General features: G+C 38.0%; 2 protein-coding genes across 18 annotated transcripts in view; one reads left to right on the forward strand and one right to left on the reverse strand.

Moving 5' to 3' along the window:
• The window catches only part of PLPPR1 (phospholipid phosphatase related 1), a 337,564-nt gene that overhangs the window by 203,696 nt on the left and 116,353 nt on the right, over positions 1-17,515 (forward strand). The window lies entirely within an intron of this gene.
• Positions 1-17,515, reverse strand: part of LOC146407117 (uncharacterized) — a 101,116-nt gene that overhangs the window by 12,711 nt on the left and 70,890 nt on the right. Inside the window, exon 4 of one of the 11 annotated variants that reach the window (XR_014824877.1) lies at positions 9,336-10,761. The exons of the other annotated variants lie outside the window; for them this stretch is intronic. The gene's annotated coding sequence lies outside the window, so the exon portion shown is untranslated. Of the gene's footprint in view, positions 1-9,335; positions 10,762-17,515 lie in introns of those variants that run through there. 11 annotated transcript variants of the gene reach the window in all.

The raw sequence follows: 17,515 nt of genomic DNA on the forward strand, positions 1-17,515 counted from the left end.
GGAACTCTCTTACGCTGTTGGTGGGAATGTACATCGGTGCAACCACTATGGAAAAAAGTATGGATATCCCTCAAAAAACTAAAAATATAATTACTATTTGATCCAGCAATCCCACTTCTGGGCACCTATCCAGAGAAAATCATGACTTGAAAAAGATACGTGTACCCCAATGTTCATTGTAGCACCATATACAATAAGCAAGACATGGAAGCAAGCTAAATGTCCATTTATAGGGGAGTGGATAAAAAGATGTGGTGCATATACACAATGGAGTATTACCCAGCCATAAAAAGGAATTAAATAATGGCATTTGTAGCAACATGGATGGACCTAGAAATGATCATACTAAGTGAAGTTAGACAGTGAGACACAAACATCATATGCTATCACTTATATGTGGAATCTAAAAAAAAGGTTACAATGAACTTCTTTGCAGAACAGATACTGACTCAAGGACTTTGAAAAACTTATGTTTACCAAAGGAGACAAGTTATAGGGGCCAGAGGAGAAGTATGGGATGGGTCTTTGGTATGGAAATGTTGTAAAATTGGGTTGTGATGATGTTTGTACAACTACAAATATAATAAAATTCACCGAGTTTAAAAAAAACACTTTAAGTTGATTAAGACAATATAGAAAAATAGAAAATTGCAAAGAAGACATAAATAGGCATAGAAAGACATATTCATACATACATATATTTCTTCATTTTACAGGAGACACTAATGTGCAAGGAAATGAAAAACACAAAATCTGGAAAATGGTAACCTTTTTGTAGGGATGCATTAGATTGGAGTTGCAGTAGGATCCAGTAAATTGAGATTAGAGCACATACCACTGACCCTTTAGCAAGGCAGGGGTTAGGAGTTCCAATTCTACACAGTGAAAAACCACATATAAATTATAATAAGCACTCCACATCAGTGTCTGCTCCATATCTGCAGTTTTGCTCTGAGGATTCAACCAACCCATTGATTGTGTAATGAAAAAAAATTGGAGTTTAGGAGTTCCTGTTATGGCACAGTGGAAACGATTCTGATCTGGAACCATGAGGTTGTGGGTTCTATCCCTGGTCTCATTCAGTGGGTTAAGGATCCGTCATTGCTGTGAGCTGTGGTGTCGGTCAGACACATCTCGAATCCCGTGTTCCTGTGGCTGTGGTGTAGGCCAGCAGCTGTAGCTCCGATGAGACCCCTAGGCTGGGAAACACCATATGCAGTAGGTGTGGCCCTAAAATGCAAAAAAAAAAAAAAAAAAAAATCGGGGTTTAAGTGAACCCGCATTGTTCAAACCCATGTTGTTCAAGGGTGAACTGTATATAGGAAATGTCTATGGCATTAGGTGGTATGTCCAGGTGCTTATTACATGTCTAATTTTCACTATATATCATCTTTTTAATTAAAATGGTTAATTTACAATATTATGTTAGTTTCAGGTGTACAGCAAAGTGATTCAGTTGTACATATATTTGGGGGGAGTTCTTTTCTATTATAGGTTATTACAAGATATTCAGTATGGTTCCCTGTGCTATACAGTAGGTCCTTATTGTTTATTTTATATATAGCAATGTATATATGTTAATCCAAACTCCTAATTTTACACATCAAATACTGAACAATTAAAAAAAAAGAAAAGAAAAGAACCCACTGGACTTGGGAGAGCACTATATTCTTACCCCAGTGTCTTTTACTAACTTATTCTGGTATCGCAAACAAATTACTTAGCTTGTCTGAGCCTCATTTCTCTCATTGGTAAAGAGACTGGATAATCTGTAAAGTGCCTTCCAATTCCACAGTCTAATCTCAAGATCCAGAGACATAATAGTATGTAAACCAAGGAACTTCCCCAGTTAGTTTTCAATGTATCCATGTTGACATAGACTTGACATAATAGAAAAGGGGCAAAAAATATTAATCTAAGTTATTTTAAATAAATGAAAAATTCAAATAAGGGAAGAGTAAATAACCTGCATTATTTGAAACCATCCAGTCTTACCTCTGGATCAAATAGCTACTTGTCCATAAACCCCACTGACATTCCTTATTTAGGACAAGAGCAGCCTATCAGCCACATAGGATCAAACTACTTGGTTCTCTTTTCATCAATGCAAAACAACATAATAGAAAATGACAACAGCACATTTGTAGTACTTACTCTATGCCGTAGACTGTTATTTTATGTATGTAAAATATTTTTATAATGATTTTTATTTTTTCCATTATAGCAGGGACTGTTCTAAGCTCATCATATATAATTAGTTCATTTAATCTTTGCATCAGCCTCTGTTGGTAAATACCGTTACCTCCATTTTATAGATCGAGAAACACTTACAGAGGGAGTTCCTGTTGTGGCTCAGTGGTTGATGAACCTGACTAGTGGCCGTGAGGACGGAGGTTTGATCCATCGCCTTGCTCAGTGGGTTAAGGATCCAGCGTTGCTGTGAGCTGTGGTGTAGGCTGCAGACACAGCTCAGATTCCTTGTTGCTGTGCCTGTGGCATAGGCCAGCAGTTACAGCTCTGATAGGACCCCTAGCCTGGGAACCTCCATATGCTATGGGTGTGGCCCTAAAAAGACAAAACAAAACAGAACAGAACAACAACAACAACAAAAAACACTTACCGAGAGTTTGACGTCTCCAGAATCATTATGCGGCAGAGGCAGGATTTAAACCCAAGCTCTTGGCTTCCAGATTCTGGTCCCTTTACCACTGAACTATATTAACCCTCAGCAGCAAAAGAAAGTAGCTCTGTCTGATATCTATTCCCACAATAATGATGCATTAAAAACTATTCCAAAACTGAGTGGTGTGTAACAGTGGGGATTATTTAGTTTATGAGTTTGTGGACTGGCTGCTTAGAACTTACTGGATGGTTCTGGTCTGGGCTGGACTCATTCATAGTCTAGGAGCTGACCAGCTTTCATCTGAGTTAGTAACTGTGACCTGGAGTGACCAGCTTTCATCTGAGTTACTAACTGCATCCCTCCAGCAGGCTAACCCAGGCATGGTCTTCTGGCAAGAGGCAGAGGTGTAGGAGCAAGTGGGGACACATTTGCTTTTCACACCTGGGCTTGTCATCACATCTGCACATACCCTGTGGGCCAAAGTAAGCCTCTGCTCTTTAGTAAAAAAGCAACAAGAAAAAGGGCATGGGTGTAGGGAGAGGAGAAGAATTAGGTCATTTAATGCCATTATTTACCATAGTAGCTGTTGAGAGGTGGCCAAAAAGAAGCTTCTATTGCAACGACAAGGACCCTCCACTGTGGCCACAGGCGACAGGTCCCAAAAGGAAGGAGGGGCCCAACAACATGTCATCCAAAGCAAAGCCCTTCAGACACCTGGATTCAGAAATCTGACCTCCAGAGGAGATTCTCCAGTAAGAGAGGGAAAAACCAAAAGAAGCAACACAAAGGCAACTCCAGCTCCCTCTCATCCCTCCCCTCTCAAGCTTCTGGATGACCTAGCTGCATATCAACCTGTTCTTACAGCCACCAGAGGGAAAGGAAGGGAATCTAGACAGGTACTTTTGCAGGAAAGTGTTTTGAGTTTCTACTGGGGTTTAGATTTACCACGTGGCAATTTCTAGGGCATTCCTTGGCATTAATGGTTGTCTTGAGGCACTTGAGAGAACATGGGCTGTAGGTGCAGTGGTCTGTGGATTGGTATCCATCTGGCTAGAGTCTGGATCTTGTGATCTCCTCTGGCTTTCATCCATTTCCTGAACAAAAACCAACCACCTACCAAGCTCTGGGAACACAATAGCTGTTCTGTGTTTGCAATCCCTGGACACCTCTTAGTGTGGTGCTCTGATTTTTCATGGGCTCCCAGGTAAAAAGATGGATTTTCCACACCCAGGGTGCTCATTGGACTGCCTTTAGGAATTAAAGTAGCATGATTATTGCTATTCTGTCTTGCCCACCTCTCAGTCTTGATGAGTGAATATAACCTCCTCTTCAGTATGTGCAGTTAAAAATGTTTTTCCTAATGCCCAGAGAATATAGTTCCTAACCTACTTCATAGAAAACTGAGAGCCCATGCCTGGGAAGGGGCTGGGCTAAGCCTGAATTAACTCAACAACAGTACTAATAGTTTTTTAGAAGCTACTTTTAGAGACTTTAAGAAGCTGATAATGTGAGGTGTAAGATGTCAATTGATGGAGAGTGAACCAACACCTGAGTGTACACTCTTTTTATAGCAATTCTGATATCAAAGATGTCATGAAAATGTGAAGACACCATTGAAATGATCTTTCATATACTGGATTCCCTACCTTCTATGGGCTGTTTCATGAGGTCAGAAGGCAGAGGCAGCAGTCACGGACAAAAAGATACCTTGTGATAAACAATTATTAGCTACTCAGGAATATACCTAACTTCCTGAACTTTTTCAGCTCAACATGTCTGTCTCAAATCAAATGCTCTAAGTGTGTCTTCTAAAGTAATTTCACATCTCATTGAATAAATTTCCATTGACAAGGCGTGCTCAGTCATAAGTACCCTAGTATAATGATAGAGTATTTAGAGTGCTAAATGATACAGCTTATGTATTGTGCCATGTTGAGAAAGTTTTAAAATGGAACGATTATTTTCAGAAGGAACAAAAATCAACCCAAGAGGATAAAAGTGAGAAAAGGAAGCTTAGATTACTTTGCAGAATCTTCAGTCAAGCATGGATATTCAGAGAGTGACAGTCTTTCATAAGAATCAGGAGATTATGGGCTCTGAAAGTCTTTCTCCTATCATGTGTATTAAAATAATTGTTCCTCTAATTCAGATCTCTAAGCAGCTTAATGCCTGTTCTTATCTTGGTTCACTTTACAAAGAATATAATAATAAAAACGCTGTATCTGTTCAGTGTCTGCTTCTCTAAATGAAATTAAGTAAACTCAAAGCTCTAGGCTTATGTGGCTGCCCATATAGCTGGACATTCCTTCCAAAGATAAGGTGAAGAAAGCCTCTCCTAGGCCAAGACTCAAGTTGAGAAGTGAGTTTAGGATTGTTAGAGGAGTAAAAGTAAATTTAGTAGAATCACTATCAACTGACAGAATGGGGGCCTCCTCTGAGGACGAGAAGTCACCGTCTTTAATGAAGTTACTGACTTCCTCCAAAATTAAAATAAAACCATTGATGAGAAAATGTCTGGCAAGACCCCATGCTGAATTTCCTGCTATGTGCCTCTCCTCTCAAGAGGAAACTTTGGAACCAGAGTTTTCTTGTCTCAGGAACATGGAGTACTTTGAAGGAGCATAGGAATCATTCAAACAATGGACTGAAAACCTCGTGGTAGTCCAAACTATTTCAGGACCCACATCATATATCTGAAAAGGGGAAGCCTAATTCTTATCAGTTGGTAATGACTGGAGCGCCATGCAGAAAATGGAGTGCCATTTGAAGACACGACGGGGTTCAACAGGAAAGAGTTCCAAGAATTACTGGTGCTGTCAGTCAGAATTATGATACCTTTGGCATGACTTTGTCATTTTTAGTTCTGTTGACATCTCCCTATTTTCCCTTGCATTTTCTCATTTCTTTAAAAACACAGGGGAAAAATAACCCTGGTTGAGCATGGGGAATGGGTTTAGGTCCTCTACATTTTGAACAATGACAATGTTGGTGCTGTGTTTGTGTTACCCTCTGACAGTTTATAAGGTGCTTGTTATAAAATGGTACAGGCATTTCTGAGCCTGGGTCTCCACCATGTGAGTACCTGGAGAAGTGGACAACTGGCCCTTTTTGCTCTGGAGACAGAGGGGGAGATGGACCTCCTAGAATCTCGAAGAGCAAGAAAAGGTTTTGAAACTGCCAGGTCTCTTATCACCTGCTAGACAGAAGGCACAGCTGCATCTGAGGACTTATATTTCCTGGAGGTGACTGCTTTCCTTTCTTTCTATCCTTTTCCATGCCTGGTATTTGTTGAGATAAAGGTGGAGTCATTGCTACCTAGAGATGCCTAAAAAGGTGCTTAACTGCCACAACTTAGGAAACATATTTCACCATAAAAATTATTAATATTTAATAATATTTAAATATATTATTAAATGTATTAATACATTCTTGTATTAACACCCAAAGGCTTATTATTACTCTTTGTTAACTCACAATACAATACAAAGTAGCTTTGTCTCTTCCTCTCTTGGTATAGCCCCACTAATCTGCCTCAGAGAACACTGGGGCTAATTCTGTCTTTTGTCCCTGTCTTAACCACAATTAGAAGACAGAGATTCCACATCACTGGTCACGCTGTGGTGTCTCAGGTCTACACAGCTCTGTGCATCTCTAACTGATCCTATCACCCATCTTCCTCAGCCCCTACATTGCTTCCCTGGAAACTCCAAAACTCACAGCTCAGTCATCAGTAAAGCTCCTTATCTTCTTAACTTTGAATTAATAGTTCCTTCTTCCTCTTACTATGAATTCAGCTTTCTTAATTATGTTGCTTACCTACAGCCCTCCTGAGTGGCCATGTTTTATCTCCTATACTCCTTATGCCACTGGACTTGGAGACAGAGTAGGTGTTGTCTCCTTGTTCCTCATTAACTCTTCTAGACTCTCTTAAATGTCACTCAACTTATAACTAAAGAAATGCAAATCAAAACTACAGTGGGGTACCACTTCACACCTGTCAGAATGGCCATCATTAAAAAATCCACAAATAACAAATGCTGGAGAGGGTGCAGAGAAAAGGGAACCCTCCTACACTGTTGGTAAGAATATCAATTGGTGCAGCCAATACAGAAAACAGTATGAAGATTCCTTAAAAAATTAAAATTAGAGTTACCATGTGATCCATCAATCCCACCTCCTGGGCGTATATCTGAACAAAACTATAATTCAAAAAGATACATTCACCTCTATGTTCATTACAGCACTATTCACAATAGCCAAACATGGAAAGAGCCTAAATGCCTATTGACAAATGAAGAGATTAAGAAGATATATACATATATATGCACACAATGGAATATTAATCAGCCATAAAAAATGAAATAATGCCATTTGCAGGTACGTGGAAAAACTTAGAGATCATAATAAGTGAAATAAGGCAAAAAGGCAAATACCATATGATTTCATTCATATGTGGAGTCTAAAATGACACAAATGAACTTATCTATGAAGCAGAAATAGTCTCACAGACATAGAGAACAGACTTCAGGTTGCCAGTGGGGAGGGGAGAAAAGGGAGGGTTAGACTGGGAGTTTGGCACTAGCAAATGAAAACTATTATATAAAGAAGAGATAAACAACAAGATCCTATTATATGCACAGGGAACTATATTCAATTCCCTGTAATAAACCATAAGGGAAAAGAATATGAGAAAGTTATGTATAATCAACCAAATCGCTTCGCTATACAGCAGAAACTAACACAGCATTATAAATCAACTATACTCAAAAAAAAGTCATTCAGCTTAGAGACTCATGCCATCAGTCAATACCACTCATTCTGCCTCCTTGGTGCCCCTATATAAAGTCCTGGACCACCCCATCTTCCATCTTTGGAGATTCCTGTTCTTGGCTCCCCATTCCTTTCCCTCCAACTCTACTCATCATCACCTTCTTCATTTGCCTTTGCTCATTCATCACATCTCCTGGACTCCCCTTTCATCTATGTATGCTTGCTAACTAGGCAATCATCTACTCCTATGGCTCCCAAAATACATCTCCAATTTACATAGCTGACAGCCTCTTAGACCTTTCTGTTGACTGTCTAAATAGGCATCTCAAAATTTGTATGTTCAAAATTAAACTTATTTTCCTCAGCCCCCAAATCTACTCTTTTTACTGCCTCCTCCAAAGACTTTATTTTGTGCACTGCTATTTCCCTAAGGCCTGACATGTAGTATTTTATCAATAAAAATTTAATGAATGAATTACTTTGTGTCTTCAAATTTTAGTTAAAAACTAAATTTACAACAATATATTACTTCTGCATTGTGAGGAAGAAAGGTAAATAGGATTTTGTGAGCTTGCTCTGGAAATATGATAGCAGTGCAGTAATACCGGTATTCTGAATACCTGGTAACTCACTTGTAAACAAACCTTTGTACCAACTCTGGTTTCTCTGCCAAGGGTCTCTGCTCCATCCTAATACAGATTACTGCCAAGGTCACCCTCTTTAATGATAGGTTTTAGGCTGCCACCTTTCCACTTAAAAACCTTTATTTATTTCCTTCTAAGTACATAAAAAAATGCTGATTTCCTCTGCCTGCCACCAAAGCTCTCCTCTTTTGAGTGTGTACCTACTTCTATTTTATTCTGAGATATGGCCCTTGATAACACCCACAATGCTAACGCTAAATGTGAGTCTGGTTCCTGGATACACCTAAGTCAGTCAGAACACACTGGATCTTGTAACTGTAAAGATCTCTATGCACTCACATAGAAAGATGGTCAAAATACGTTAAGAGAATCAAAGCTGTGGAACAGCCTATATGGTATGATTCCACTTTACTTTAAAGACTACTTTAAAGACCACCTATGATTGTAATATTTATATGGCTTGGGAGAAAAAAAAAGTCTAGAAAAATAAATATACACCACATATTAATTCAGATGATAAATTTCTCAATTTATACTATTATGTATTAGAGATTTTTCTCTCTTTTTTTTTTTTTAGGACTGCACTGGTGGCATATGAAACTCCCTGGCTAGGGATCAAATCAGAGCTGTGCTGCCAGCCTACGCCACAGACACAGCAATGCCAGATTCAAGCCGCCTCTGTGACCTATACTGCAGCTCACGGCAATGCCAGATCCTTAACCCACTGAGCAAGGCCAGGAATCAAACCTGCATCCTTATGGATACTAGTCAGGTTCTTAACTTTTTGCTGAGCCACAATGGGAACTCCTTGAGTGTTTTATTTTTGAAAAGGTTCACAGATTCATAGAGAAAGAGATCAGACCTGTGTCTCCCAGAAGCAGAAGTAGGGGGTGGGGGATTGGGAATTAGAGGGAGGTGATCAAAAGGTACAAACTTTTAGTTAAAAATAAGTACTAGGGGGAGTTCCGGTTGTGACTCAGTGGGTTAAAAACCTTACAAGATCCATGAGGTTATGACTTAAATCCCTGACCTCACTCAGTGATCTGACCTTGCCACAAGTTGTGGCTTAAGTTGCAGATGTGGCTCAGATCTGGTGTTGCTGTGGCTGTGGCGTAGGCCAGCTGTAACTTCAATTTGGCCCCTAGCCTGGGAACTTACATATGCTGCAAGTGCAGCCCTAAAAAAAAAAAATTACTAGGGATGTCAGTACCACATAATGACTAGAGCTAACAGTGCCTTATTATATACAGGAGAGTTGTTAAGATAGTGAATCCAAGAGTTCTCATCACAAGGAGAAATTTTTTTCCTTTTTTTTTTTCATTTCTTTTATGGTTTCTTTATTAAATATATGTAATTTTTATTTTTTTCCATTATAGCTGGTTTACAGTGTTCTGTAAATTTTCCACTGTACAGCATGGAGACCCAGTTACACATACGTGTATACATTCTTTTTTCTCACATTATCACGCTCTATCATAAGTGATCATAGTTCCCAGTGCTACATAGCAGGATCTCATTGCTAATCCATTCCAAAGGCAATAGTCTGCATCTATTTCTTCTTTTTTTTTTAACTGTATTTTTTTAACTGTATTTTAACCGTATTTAAACTGTTGCCATGATTTCACAATATATGTAAATCAAACCATAATTCTGTATGCCTTAAACTTATACGGTGATACATCTCAATAAAAACAGGAAAAAATTAAAAGTTTCCAATTTATGTGTTTGTTCACAGTACCTCTCCACTAATGCAAAGCCATCATGTACTGTCCAATATGTAGCCACCAGTCACATGTGGCTGTTTAAATTGATACAAATGAAGATGAAATTTAAAATTCCATTATTAAGTTGCAATAGCCACATTTTAAAGGCTTAATAGCGACATAGTTTGATACCATATTGAGAGTACAAATGTAGAACACTTCCGTCAATGTGAAACAATTACTCCTACAATGGGAAGCACCTGGTAAGCTAGAGGAACCTAGAGGCTCACCTGGTCACTTTCACCAGGATAAAGGGCTTTCTTTATGTGCAGCCAGAGTGAAGCAGGTACAGCCTTGAGCACCTGTGATCTGATAGCCACGAAGAGTTAAGAGTGAGGTTCAGGTCTGTATTCATTTATGCAGGGTTTTCTAATGTGTTTGGGGAAAGGAGTATCTTAGAGTCAATGTGCTCAGGAAATTGAGTTGAAATAAGGAAAAATACCTGTCTGTAATATTTAAAGGAAAATGAGAACATCTAAGTCTTTTGGAGTGTTGAGATTTACCTGTTTTTAGACAGGAAAACAACTGGTTGATATATTAAAATGTCCTCCCTTTTCTTCTTAGGCCATCTATTCTTTTTACGAAGAGCAGAGTTACTAGGAGTAGAACAAACTATAGAATCTCATCCATTCATTCAACTGCTGTCTTTTAAATACATGTTGGGTACCTATGCTAAGCTGGCGTACAAATTTGAAGGATCTTTCGCTTTAGGCCCTCACAGCTTGGTGGAGACACAGGAAAATTGGGGATGGCCATGCTGATTCATAAGGGTTGGGATCATGTTAGGTTTGTACAGGGAATCACTACATACTGTCAAGATGGCCAGTGAGAACTTCCAGATCAATTTCAGGGGCTTCGATGTTTAATGTCCATCCACTTTTGGGTTCTTCTTTATGAAGTCTATACCTAGCATCCTATCTTGAAGTATTCTTAATGGTGGAATACACATCACATGCCCCACCTCGAAATAAAGAGAAATACAGGATGAAATGTATAATCAAGTCCCAAAGAACTTAATCCTATACAGAAGGATCCAAAATGACTAGAAAAATACCTTTTGTTGGGCTGAAATCCTATTCTATCATATTTCCCTTCAATTAAGTGTATTAGATAAAGTCTTTAAGTTACCTTTACTTGAAGCAGCATACATTAGGATTTTAAGGTGGATATTGTAGAGCGTGGATAGACCACAGGAAGTAAGAACTAACTTCTCTTTTTCCTTCAAACTAGGCACAAAACCCCAAATGATTTTTGAAGACAAATGAGAAAGCCATTCTTTAGTTAGAAAGTCAAATGAGTCTCCCTAAAGCGAAGCCAGTGTTCAGTTAGAAAACAAAGGCTGCAAAGATGATGATTCAAACCCTGGGCTCTTATATTCACTTGTGATATCAGGTTTTGCTCACCCAGTGGCTGTGCTTGCTGATTAAGCCCATATCTCTTTTACTGAAAACCTCTTTCTATTATTAATGAAGGATATTTTAAAGATGGCAAGAAAATTACATTTCCTTTTGAAATTATAGCTTAAGTGTAGTTTCTTCAACTGACTCTTTTAAAATTGAGAGGGCCTCATCATCACAGATTAATGAAATTTTCCTTTTCCTGCTCCCATTCAAACCCCCTTGGCCCTACTTATTCAGTAATAAGACTGCCATGTATGTCTCAACTGTCAGGAATAACACAAGTCTTCATTACTTTGAGTAGGGCTAACTATTCTGGATGCTTGGGCAATCATATTTCCAAAGATTTTCTCCAGTGTTTTGACTGGAGTGGATGTCACATCAAAGGCTCTATTCTCATATCTACACCCTTCTCCCCTTCCTCCTCCACAAGAGCAAAGTTATGCCTTTGGTGTTAGAATCTGAATACTGGCATTCAGACAGCTCACTTTCTCCAGTGATGCTCATGCCTACAAAGAAGTCAGGCACTAGTTAAGAGGCAAACTCAAGAATATCTGTGGGTTTAGAGCAGGGGTTTTTTTCCAGAGCCCTAAGGGACTAAATCCTTTAAAGACACAGTAAGTTGTTTTGGACATGGCTCTTGGGACTCATATAACAGAAAACCAACTGCACTTGATGAAGCCAGTTTTTTTTTAATTGGAATAAAAGTGAATCCAAACTCAAGCGCAGATGGGCAATTAATCTTTGAAAAAAGAGGGAAGAATATAAAATGGGGAAAAGACCATCTCTTCAGTAAGTGGTGCTGGGACTTGCTTAAGGGGCACATAAATCAGTGAAGCTATAATACACCCTCACACCATTCACAGAAAGTAAACTCACAATGGCTTAAAGACTTAAACATAAGACACAACACCATGAAACTCCTACAAGAGAACATAGGCAAAACATTCTCTGATATCAACTGTACAAATGTTTTCCAGGTCAGTTCCCCAAAGGAATAGATATGAAAACAAAAATAAACCAATGGGACCTAATCAAGCTGACAAGTTTTTTCACAGCAAAGGAAACAATAAAAACAAAAAGACAACCTACCGAATGTAAGAAAATAGTTTCAAATGATGCAACTGACAAGGGCTTAATTTCCAAAAATTAATCTCCAATTAATAATTGGCCTAATCTCCAATGTTTGTTGTTGTACAAACAGCTCATACAACTCAACAGCAAAAAAACAAACACCCAAGTGAAAAATGGGCAGAAGACCTGAATAGACATTTCTCCAAAGAAGACATACAGATGGCCAACAGGCACATGAAAAAAATGCTCAACATCACTAATTATTAGAGAAATGCAAATCAAAATTACGATGAGGTACCACTGCACACTGGTCAGTATGGCCATCATTACGAAGTCTACAAATAACAAATGCTAGAGAGGGTATGGAGAAAAGGGAACCCTCCTACACTGTTGGTGGGAATCTAAATTGGTACAACCACTATGGTAAACAGTATGGAGGTTCCTCAGAAAACTTAATATTGAACTACAATATGATCCAGCAATCCCACTCCTGGGCATATATCCAGACAAAAATTTCATTGAAAAAGATACATACACCCCTATGTTTATTGCAGCACTATTCACAATAGTTAAGACATGGACACAACCTAAAGGTCCATTAACAGATGAATAGATTAAGAAGGTGTGGTACATACACACAATGGAGTACTACTCAGCCATAAAAATGAACAAAATAATGTCATTTGCAGCAACATGGATGGAACTAGACACTCTCATACTAAGTTTAATCAGAAAGAGAAAGACAAATGTCATATGATATCACTTATATCTGGAATCTAATATATGGCACACACAAAAATGCACCTCTATATAGAAAAGAAACAAGACTTGTGATTGCCAAGGGGGAGGGCAAGAGAGTGGGATGGACTTGGAGTTTGGGGTTGGTAGATGCACACTATTTCATTTGGAATGGCTAAGCAATGAGATCTTGATGAATAGATAGCACAGGGAACTGTATTTAATCACTTGTGGTGGAACATGATGGAGGATAATGTGAGAAAAAATATATATAAATACAATATATATTTATAACTGGGCCACTTTTCTGTACAGAAGAAATTGGTAGAACATTGCAAAGCAACTGTAATATTTTTTTTTAATTAAATCCCACAAAACACAAGAAGCATAGACTGGCCTCATCACAAACTAAAAGGAGAAACTGAAAAGCCATCAGAACCAAAATTATTCTTTCTCTCCAGGCCTTATGGTCTCTTAACTTTGCATGTCCACTTTGCCCTTCTCTCTATAAAACTACATTCACTTTCAAGGCTTTGCCAGGTTCTGATAGTCACATATAGTTCTGGAGCTCCTGGATTTCTATGTCCTGAGTTTAAGTGGTCAGAAAAGACACATGAAGATGTGTGAATCTCATTTCACATTCTTGAGAAGCCAGTCAGTGGCAGAAAAAGACCAAAAGTTAGGCCTCCCTCTCCCAGTTATGGGGTTTCTCACTTTTTTCAATCTTCCTTTGTATCGTCAGAATGTGGAGGCTAAGTGTGGAATATCCTGAGCAGGGACACATTTAGGTGCCCCTAGAAATGACTTCCATGGCCACCTCCTTGTGATACTCACCTGAGAAGGTGAACACCATTTCTGTCTCCTTTCTCCAAACCTCATGTCATCTTCGAGAGCCAAGTCAGCCAGGACCTTGTTTCCCTACCCTTCTCCCACAGGGCAGTGGGCGCCTGCATATAGCTAGCAGCTTAAATTTTGTAGTGTTTCTGATGGGTCAGTTGATTTCATGTAACCCCATTTTTAAATTAGGTTTTCTAGAAAGGTTCTGCTATTTATTCTGCTATCAAGAGGCTATGGAGAATGACGAACTCTCCTTTATCAGCAAGCTTATAAGCCATGAGCTCAACAGTACTTTTTACATATTTTAATTTTCACAAGTATTTAATATATATTATGATATCTGTATTATCTGTGAGGAAACTGAGATTCGGGGATTTTGTACATTACCTCAAAGCCATTAGATAGTACATGTCAGGGCATAGTCAGTGGAGAGCAAGACCTTTGAGTCTCTCAGGCCAGAGGTCTAGGCTTTCTTCTCCACTACCCCTGAAGTTACTGAATAGAAACACCTTGCTATAGGACTTTAGATTTGTCCTCAGAGAATGTTTTCAAATGTCAAAATCATTTTGAATTTTTCTGCCTTGTCTGATAAGTTATGCTTGCTACTTTCATGTCACTATACATTTAACATTCCTTATATGTAACCATCTGTGTCTTGGATTTATATGTGTGTGTGTGTATCTATATCTATCTATCTATCTATCTATCTATCCATCCCTAATGACAGAAGAACAAAGAGAAATTTTGTGGCCTAGTTTAACTTGACTTAAATCCAATAATAATCCCTTCCTCAGTATAGTTGTAAATCTACCTGAAAGTATTATCATACACTCTACATTTCTCTACATTATTTACTAATAAAAATATTATGCTGGAGAACAAAAATGAAAAATCAAGAAGACAAGGATGTGGCGTTTGCATTTGTTCTTTAAGGAGTGACCAAATAGGAAGGTATAGGCAGCCCAGGTATTTTCTGCTACCTGAGGAGCAATACCTGATGAGGTTTATCGTGTTGGTCTCTATTCAAATGGCAGGCTTCTGTCCATTACCAAAAACATGACTGGGACAAAGCCCAATGTGTTAAATACAGAGAAGATTGTTTGGTTTATCTGAAGATTTATCACTAAAGATTTTGGAATAAAAGACATCCTCGCAGCTATGCCTTAGGATCATAACTCTTTAGGAGCAGGGTAAGTAATGGCATGAAGGGATTGAGATCCCACAGGCAACAACAGCAGGTAGGACAAGATCAATAGTGTAGATGAGAGAATATGGAGGCCTGAATAAGAACATGGCAGTTGGCACAGGAGAAATAAGATAAATAGGAGGAGCACTACAGTCATAAAAACTTAGGAACAGACCATGTATGGGATGAAGCGGAACGAGAAAGCTGGAGGAAGTATCTAAGGTAATGTTGAGATTTCTAGCCTGGGTAACTGAGAAGATGTTGGTTGAATTTACCAGATAGGGAACTCAAGAGAAGTTGCAGGGGAGGAGGGATGCTGAATTTCTTTTCAGACTTGTGGTATTCAGAGTGGCTGTGTAGCACTAGGTTGATGGTAAAGAGAGTAAGCAGACCAAGAATGATAAGATGAGGGTCAGTGGAGTCAATGTGAGTAGAAGCTATAGAAAGAGATGAACTCTCCAAAGAAGAATACATAGACAGAAAGTGAAAAATAGGGATAAGGATAGATCCTAGGAGAGCACCACCATATACAGATTAGATGGAATAAAAGGAAAAAAAAAAATCAACAGGGCCAGAGTGGTGAGAAGCAGGAGAAAGTGATGTTTTTAAGACTCAGAAAGGAGAATGATGGAGGGTGCTCAGTCAGTTCCCATTCTTATCCCAGAGCCATATATTTGAAGCATTGAAAAGGACAAGTGAATAAATGTATATGCATCCAAAATAGGAGCACCATGATATATTAAAAAAAATGCTAACAGCCACAAAAGGAGAAATCGACAGTAACAGAATAATAGTAGGTGATTTTAACACTTCATTTACATCAATTGACAGAACTTTCAGACAATCAATAAGGAAATAGAAGCTTTAAATGACGCATTAGACCAGATAGATTTAACTGACATTTATAGAACTTTCCATCCAAAAGCAGCAGAAAATACATTCTTCTCACATGTACATGGAAAATTCTTCAGGATAGATCACATATTGGGCCACAATCAAGCATCAGTAAATTTAAGAAAATTGAAATTCTATCAAGCATCTTTTTCAACCACAATGCTTGGAGACTAGAAATCAACTATAGGAAAAAAATGCCAAACAATCCAGAGGCTAAACCATATGCTGCTAAACAACCAATGGATCACTGAAGAAATTAAGGAGGAGATCAAAAAATACCTAGAGACAAGTGACAGTGAAAACATGACAGTCCAAAACTTATGGGCCACATCAAAAACAGTTCTAAGAGTGAAGTTTATAAAAATACAGTCTTTTCTCAGGAAAGAAAATTCTCCAATACACAACCAAACCTTGCACCTATAGCAATAGGAGAAAGAAAAACTATAAAACCCAAAGTTGGTAGAATGAAAGAAACCAAAGAACAGAGCAGAAATAAATGAAATAGAGATTAAGAAAATAATATAGGAGATCAATGAAACAAAAAATTCATTCTTTGAGATCAAAAAAATTCATAAACCTTTAGCTGGGCTCGTCAATATAAAAAGGGAGAGGGCTCAAATCAATAAAATTAGAAATAAAAAAAAAAGGAAGTTAGAACTGACACAATGAAATATAGACAATCATAAGACACTACCACAAGCAATTATATGCCAAGAAAATGAACAACCTAGAAGAAATAGACAAATTCTTACAAAGGGACAACCTTCCAAAACTGAAGAACTATATGTAAATAAATGAAATACTAAATACTAAATGAAATACTAAAAATTATAGTATTATTATTCTTTAACACCGTATTAAAAAATAAACTCAAAATGGATTAAACACCTAAAAGTAAGGCTGGATACTATAAAACTCCTAGAGGAAAATGTAAGCAAAAGACACTTTGACAAAAGTTGTAGCCATATCTTTTTTGATCACCTCCTAGAGTAGTGAAAATAAAAACAAGAAATTAATAAAGGGGACATAATTCAACTTAAAAGCTTTTGAAAAGCAAAGGAAATCATAAAAAAAACCAAAAAGACAATACAATCCAAAAATTTGAGAAAATATTTGCAAATGAAACAACCAACAAGGGATTAATCTCCAAAATTTACAAACATCTTATGCAGCTCATTATAAAAAAATTAAAAACCCAATCAAAAAGTGGGCAGATGATCTAAATATACATTTCTCCTAAAGGAGACAAATGGCCTAAAAGCACATGAAGAAATGCTCAACATCGCTAATTATTAAAGAAATGCAAATCAAAACTACAATGAGGTGTCACCTCACACCGGTCAGAATGGCCATCCTCAAAAAGCCTACAAACAATAAATGCTGAATAGGGTGTGGAGAAAAAGGAACTCTCCTACACTGTTGGTGGGAATATAAATTGGTACAACCACTATGGAAAAGAGTATGAAGGTTCCTTCAAAAATTAAATATTAACTACCATTTGATCCAATAATCTTACTCCTGGACATATATCCAGAGAAAACCATACTTTGAAAAGATATATACATGCCAGTGTTCACTGCAGCAATGTT

This window comes from Sus scrofa, chromosome 1, assembly GCF_054392235.1.
Source record: "Sus scrofa isolate SSC_HxYL_T2T_F1_AM1 chromosome 1, Sscrofa_HxYL_maternal_Yorkshire_Landrace_v2.0, whole genome shotgun sequence".
Lineage (NCBI taxonomy): Eukaryota > Metazoa > Chordata > Mammalia > Artiodactyla > Suidae > Sus > Sus scrofa.